A 6,780-nucleotide genomic window follows, 5' to 3' on the forward strand; every position below is an offset into this window, starting at 1 on the left:
GCAGTTGGGATAAAGGAGTTTTTGTATTTATTTAATCTGCAGTTTAGTACTCTAAAGCGTCTACCTGAGGGTAGGAGGGCAAACTCCTCGTACAGGATGTGTGTAGGGTCTTCTACAATTTTCAGTGGCTCCCTGAGGACTGACTTTTCATAGAGTGCCTGCATGTAGCCCTGGTCTGGATGACCTACAATCTTCAGGGCAGTTTTGACCAGACGCCCCAACTTGGACTTTAACTGAACTGTCAGATTGCCATACCAGGTCTGCATGCCATACTGTATCACGCTCTCTAAGATCAATGTGTGTGAGTATGTGTGTGTGTGTGAGGATGTGTGTGGACATGCTTCTTCCTGCTGCTAACTCGGATTACAGGGCTCCAGTCCCACTGAAGAGGAGACATTCCACACACACTAATGTCAGAGGTCAATGTGTGTGAATGTCTGCATGTGTAACTGTGTGTGTGTATGTGGGTTGGGATTGTTAAGTGTGTGTCTGTGTGTGTGTGTGTGGGGGGGGGTTGTTATATGTGTGTGTGTGTGTGTGGAGAGGGGGGAAGTGTGTGTGTGTGGGGGGTATTGTTGGTTAAGTTGGTGAAAGACAGGATGATAAAAAAACAGCTCTTATTACGTGTCAACTTTCTGAGAGCTGCAGAAATCAGCTTGTGTGTATGTAAGTGTGTGTATGTGTGTGTGTGTGTGAGAGAGAGAGAGAAAGAGAGAGAGAATGTTCGGAGGAGTTGTTTTCCATGTGAACATTTCCAGCAGTCTGACCTGCAACAGTGTTTCCATTTGTCAGGGATGCAGTGTGTGTGTAAGAGAGAGAGAGAATGTCTGAACAGTGTTTCCATGTGTCAGGGTTGCAGTGTGTGACTGTAGTCTACATTAAAGCTGCAGTTGGCAAGTCTGACAGATTGAGGGTTAGTTTTTTCTAAAACTGGCTGATTTATGTTGTTCAGAGCATAGTGTCGGTTTCAGTGAATATAATCAAAAAAATTGCCAACTGCAGCTTTAAACACAGTCAGTGATCGTACGCAATTTCAAGCCCACATTTTGTCACCTTCAGCAAACATTTCCAAGTGGGGGTAGGCTGTCCCCCAAACAAAAACAAAACCTTATGTGCAGGACCCTATGGACATACTGAACCTTATGTGCAGGACCCTATGGGAATACTGAACCGTATGTGCAGGACCCTATGGGAATACTGAACCCTATGTGAATACTGAACCCTATGTGCAGGACCCTATGGGGATACTGAACCCTATGTGCAGGACCTTATGGGAATACTGAACCCTATGTGCAGGACCCTACTGTATGGGAATACTGAACCCTATGGGGATACTGAACCTTATGTGCAGGACCCTATGGGAATACTGAACCCTATGTGCAGGACCCTATGGGAATACTGAACCCTATGGGAATACTGAACCCTATGTGCAGGACCCTATGGGAATACTGAACCCTATGGGGATACTGAACCTTATGTGCAGGACCCTATGGGAATACTGAACCCTATGTGCAGGATCCTATGGGAATACTGAACCCTATGTGCAGGACCCTACTGTATGGGAATACTGAACCCTATGTGCAGGACCCTACTGTATGGGAATACTGAACCCTATGGACATACTGAACCTTATGTGCAGGACCCTATGGGAATACTGAACCCTATGTGCAGGACCCTACTGTATGGGAATACTGAACCCTATGGGGATACTGAAGGGAGGGGTAAGCTAGCTCTCTGGTGTGTTTGGTTTGGTCCTTGGTTGTAATATAATGTATGTTGTTTTGGAAAAAAGTGTCTGCTAATAAATTTATATAAAAACAAACACTTTTAATGTTTTCTAATACATTTAAATAAAAACAAATACCTTTAATGTTTTCTAATAAATTTAAATAAAAACAAACACCTTTAATGTTTCTGAAGAAATGTGTGAGTGTGAGAGAGAGTGTGTGAGTGTGAGAGAGTGTGTGTGTGTCTGTGAGAGAGTGTGTGTGTGAGAGAGTGTGTGTGAGAGAGAGTGTGTGTGTGTGTGTCTGTGAGAGAGAGAGTGTGAGAGAGTGTGTGAGTGTGAGAGAGAGTGTGTGAGTGTGAGAGAGTGTGTGTGTGTGAGAGAGTGTGTGTGTGTGTGAGAGAGTGTGAGTGTGTGTGTGAGTTTTATTTCTGTATGTGTGTGTTTCTATGTTTCTAACTGTGTTTCTTTCAGGGCAGGGAGAGTATGTTTATCTCTCTCTCTGTCTGAGTCTGTGTGTGTGTGTGTGCGCTCTGGAAAGTGTGTGTGCTATGAGTCAGGGTGGTGAGTGGGTGAACGGAACAGTGTGCTGGCGGAATTAGTGTGTGTGTGTGTCTGTGTATGAAGGATAGTGCACATATATATTTGTGTTGTTGTGTGTGTGTATGAAGGATAGTGCATAAATAAGACATATTTTATCATTGTGTGTGTGTGTGTGTGTGTGTGAAGGATAGTGCATAAATAAGACCTATTTTATCATTGTGTGTGTGTGTGAAGGATAGTGCATAAATAAGACTATATACTGTATCTCTCTATCTAGCTTGGTTTAGCTGTGAGAAATACACCTTAAAAATTGTTGCAGTGCACTGTAAAAAAAAATATGCCTCTCCAACATAAAAATTTCTAGTGACCCGTTGCACCTAAAATTTTTAGTTAGCCCAACTTAAGTTGCGGAAACCAACTTTTTTTTGTTGTGCTGACTATCCCTGCATGTAGACTGAACTTAAAATAGAATGTTGTGTCAATTAAATATTCTCTGTTGACTAACCATAGCTTGTTGGGCCAACAAGCAGACATAACTTGAAATAAAATGTTGTATTAATTAAATATTTCATGTTGGCCAAAATGTCTATTTTTCATTATTTCAAATAAATGACACTATGTTCTGATAAAGTACATTTTATTTATTTATTTAAATCCATATGAACTCGCCTGTAAGGCTCAAGTGTATTTAACCAGTGTCCTAGAAACAAGATCTGAGAGTTCAAGAAAGCATGGCATGTCACTCAATAGTTGTATTGGAAAAACAAATATCTGCTTTACAAAATGAAACAAAAGTAAAACATGACAGCTTTGCCTGTGAACATCTGATGTAAAATTGGTTCAAAATGATTTGTGACATGTTCCAGAACAGTTACAAAAATCCAACAAAAAAAGTCACTGCCATTTAACAGAAACATTTGCATGAAACCTTTGATACCTCAAAATACCTCAATGACTGGCAATTAACATGTACTGTAATGACCATTACACCTGTAATAACTCTTTCTTCAAGGACTGTATCCTTGCTGTGCACTTTTTCCCAGGTTTAAGAGAATCGTCTGGACTGCCTCGAATGTGTACCTTAAGTCCTTAGGGTACTCCATATTTAGAGCATAAAGCAGACCAAAGAGCATCATGAGGGTTTGTGAAGTCTCCCAGATTGTCCATGACAACTTCCTCCTCCAGTACTACAGCCACATTGACCACTGTGGGATATGGTCCTGAGTTGGTAGAACTGTCAGTTACTTCCAGGATCCCCATGTTCATGGCTTTTGTGTGTGGCCCCAGTGCCTCAGTCAGTATCCTGTGAAAGACAATAAATGACACTTAGTGTCAGACTGAAAGCATGTCTTAAGCAATCATTACTGCATCTCAAACAGTAATACCATAAAGTTTTCAAATGAATTACCTTAATAGTCTTTGAAATTGCAGATGGCTCTCTTAAGTACAGGGGAAGACCATGAAGAACAGCAGACCGTCTATAAGTAGTTAGATCTGTGGTCTGCAAAAAAAAAGACAGGTCATCAAAAAGACATTATTAAGTCACCTAATTCACAGAGGTTACACACATCTACTCTACCATGCAACAGTTTAGGATCACTTACTCCTTTCACCATTGGGCTTCATTACAACCAACTTCATGAAATAGCTACCTGAAATGCATTAAGATTACAATCGGCGACGGATAATCAGCTAACAAGTGATAAGTACGCAGATCCCTTAAAACTGTTGGAATAACATTCCCAGAGTTAAGTTAGATACTGAAAGTGGTTTTCTAACAGTCCTAAAATAGTTCTCAAACATGCTGTGCACTTGTTGCCTTTTTTTTGTTCAGTCATATTGACCAAAAGCATGTCAGGTGACTTTCATGAGGCTGGTCAAGATGAACCAATGGTGAAATTAGTCAATTTTGCACAGTAGTGTATGTAGGTGCTGGTCAAATAGAGCTATATGATAGGAGAAAAACAGCTTAATACTACACCAGAATCTCTCTGTGTAATGCATACATGATGTTGATCACAAGGTCTTGATCAGGGAAGTTGACTGCTTTGAGAATTCACATAATTCACACCGAAAACTGGCATGGTCGGTGCATGCGCCTGTCTATTTTAGGATGTGCTCTCCATAAATGGGTTTTTAAGGCCCCTGTTTTTGTAAAAATACAAACACAGTCTGGATGAATGCAGGGGAAAAAAACGTTACCTGCTTGCCAATGATGAAGCCTGTAGTGCTTACAGCAGGATGTCTTACAATAGCGGCACTGCATTTAGTTTTAAGCCTGAAACAAAATACCTGAAATACAAACAAGACAAATGCATCAATAACTCATAATTCTATAAACAGGACAACCATGCTAAACTATGCTTAAGTATTTTAGGGTATTCTTAAACATGGCGCATTAGCAATCATGCCTCTTCTAGGTTACGTATAGCTGGGTACCAGGCTAAAGGGGCGTTTGGTGAGGCAAATTGATTAGAGCTACGTCCAAATATGTTAAACAGCTTACAACTCTGGTAGCAGCTATTCGTTTTCGTGTTAGCACAACTGGTTATTTTTTTAATCAGACTGAAATGTTATTTCACCCTTGCATAAGGATGCTTTGTGCAGAGTACTAGCTGCTAACATGAGGGCACAAGTGCCTTGAATGCCAGCTAGTGCTAACCGTTAGAACTAGCCGACACTCTGTGATCGCAAAAGTTGCCAAGACTAGCTGGCTGCAGCAAAGTCAATAATCATACATATCATAAGCCAGAATGCAAATGGAATTTGGAAAAACTACTAAACGGTAACATGCCATGCAATATAGCGATACGTAACTGTTAACGTTAGGGTCAACGTTAAAACCACACGCCAGTTGGAAAGGAATGCTAACTTTTATGAGTTAAACATGTGATTTGCCAGCACTGCTAATCGCTGTAGTAACTGACAATATAGCTATTTCAAACTTTGTTGATAGACAATAGATATTATTAACCTAAATTTTCTGATTACCTCACAGCACAAAGATAGAGAGCTAACTTTGAAGCACTCACCACAAACAACGTCGTGACGGTCATGACTCTTGGTGGGAAATTCCAGAGTAGTAGAACTCATTTGCGCATGCTCGGATGATTCCCTCTTGCTCGGCCAACATAATATTTTTTGTGCAACGTTAAAAGTTCCGTGAACACAATTATACATTTTCTCTTGATGAACATTTTGTAGTACAGTAATGAAAATCATGCAATCATTGACCAAACATATTTTTCTTTGTTTACACAACCATTATGTTGAGCCAACATGTATTTCCTCATTTGTACAACTTTTTGCATCGATCATTTTTTACAGTGTGAGCAGGAATCGAACCCCGGTCTCCCGCGTCAAAGAGTGCATTGCTATGTGTTCAGCTACACTACTGTTCCTAATTGGGTGATGGAAAATATTCTGATGTTCTATATCATACTAGCTATGCTTTTTACAAATGTTTCTGATGGAAAAGTGGTGTTTAATTTCCATAATCTTTGTTCAGTGAACGCATAAAACAGTTTGTCAGTTTGTCAGCAGTCTAAAGATATGCCAGCTTTGTATATAGTTTGGTTACCTAGCAACCGAGGCTTAAAGACGATAAGTGGGTGCGTTCAAAGCTCTGGTTTAAAGTTGCAAACATAGGCGAACGTTCGTGATCGATTTGAAACATGTTTCAGTTTGCCTTGAACAGAGGCGAACATTCGTGGTCTGTTTCTGCATTAATTAAACACCACTTTTTCCTTTAGAAACATATTTGTAAAAAGCATAGCTAGTGTGATATAGAACATCGGAATATTTTCGGAATATAGAATCAAAATAAACAAATTCATCAGCTGAACAAGAAAAGTAGTGTAGCTCAATAAGTAACGATGCACTCTCTGATGCAGGAGACCGGGGTTCGATCCCTGCTCACTGCAACAATTTTAAAGGTGCATTTCTCACAGCTAAACCAAGCTAGATAGAGAGATATAGTATAGAGAGATAGAAGGTTGGGCTTGTGGAACTATAGGCTACATGGTCCTCGCTTTAGATTGGGGGGCTGCAAAATTTACTACAAATAGGTAAGAAAGGTCTTATAAGCGTATTAGTTATCCACCTCTTTGTCTTATACACCATTAACAAGCATTAACAAGCTGCTTGTTAACACTTACAACTGTTAACAAATATGCTTGTAAGTAACCTAAAAGGCTGCTTATTAACACTTACAAGCTGCATGTTAACAGTTAGTTAATGTTATTAAAGGATAACAACAGTTAACTAACTGTTAGTAATGAATTGTTAACTGCTTATGCAATGTTAATACCTAATAAGCACATGTTATTCTAAAGCGTTACCCAAAACTCTTATTCAAAAGTCCTTACACAGGCTTCAAATAGTCCAAAACTCTTACTCAAAAGTCCTTACACAGGCTTCAGATAGTCTAAATCAGTGGTCACCAACCTTTTTGAGCCCAAGATCCCTGACCTCGCCCTGAAAAAAGACAAGATCTAGTCAAAAGAGAATCA

The 6,780-nt window shown here is 39.9% G+C and overlaps 1 long non-coding RNA gene across 1 annotated transcript; it reads right to left on the minus strand.

The window, feature by feature from the left end:
* Positions 1-2,910: 2,910 nt before the first annotated feature.
* LOC143136527 (uncharacterized) lies at positions 2,911-5,572 on the minus strand. Its single transcript, XR_012989327.1, has 4 exons — positions 5,302-5,572; positions 4,472-4,561; positions 3,678-3,770; positions 2,911-3,572 (listed from the first exon to the last, which is right to left on the minus strand). It is a non-coding gene; the product is annotated as an uncharacterized LOC143136527 (long non-coding RNA).
* Between the last annotated feature and the right edge of the window lie 1,208 nt (positions 5,573-6,780).

Source organism: Alosa pseudoharengus, unplaced genomic scaffold (genome assembly GCF_046254945.1).
Source record: "Alosa pseudoharengus isolate Yale_2024_CS ecotype anadromous, Long Island Sound unplaced genomic scaffold, YU_APseudo_1.1 YU_APseudo_1.1_scf_20, whole genome shotgun sequence".
Lineage (NCBI taxonomy): Eukaryota > Metazoa > Chordata > Actinopteri > Clupeiformes > Clupeidae > Alosa > Alosa pseudoharengus.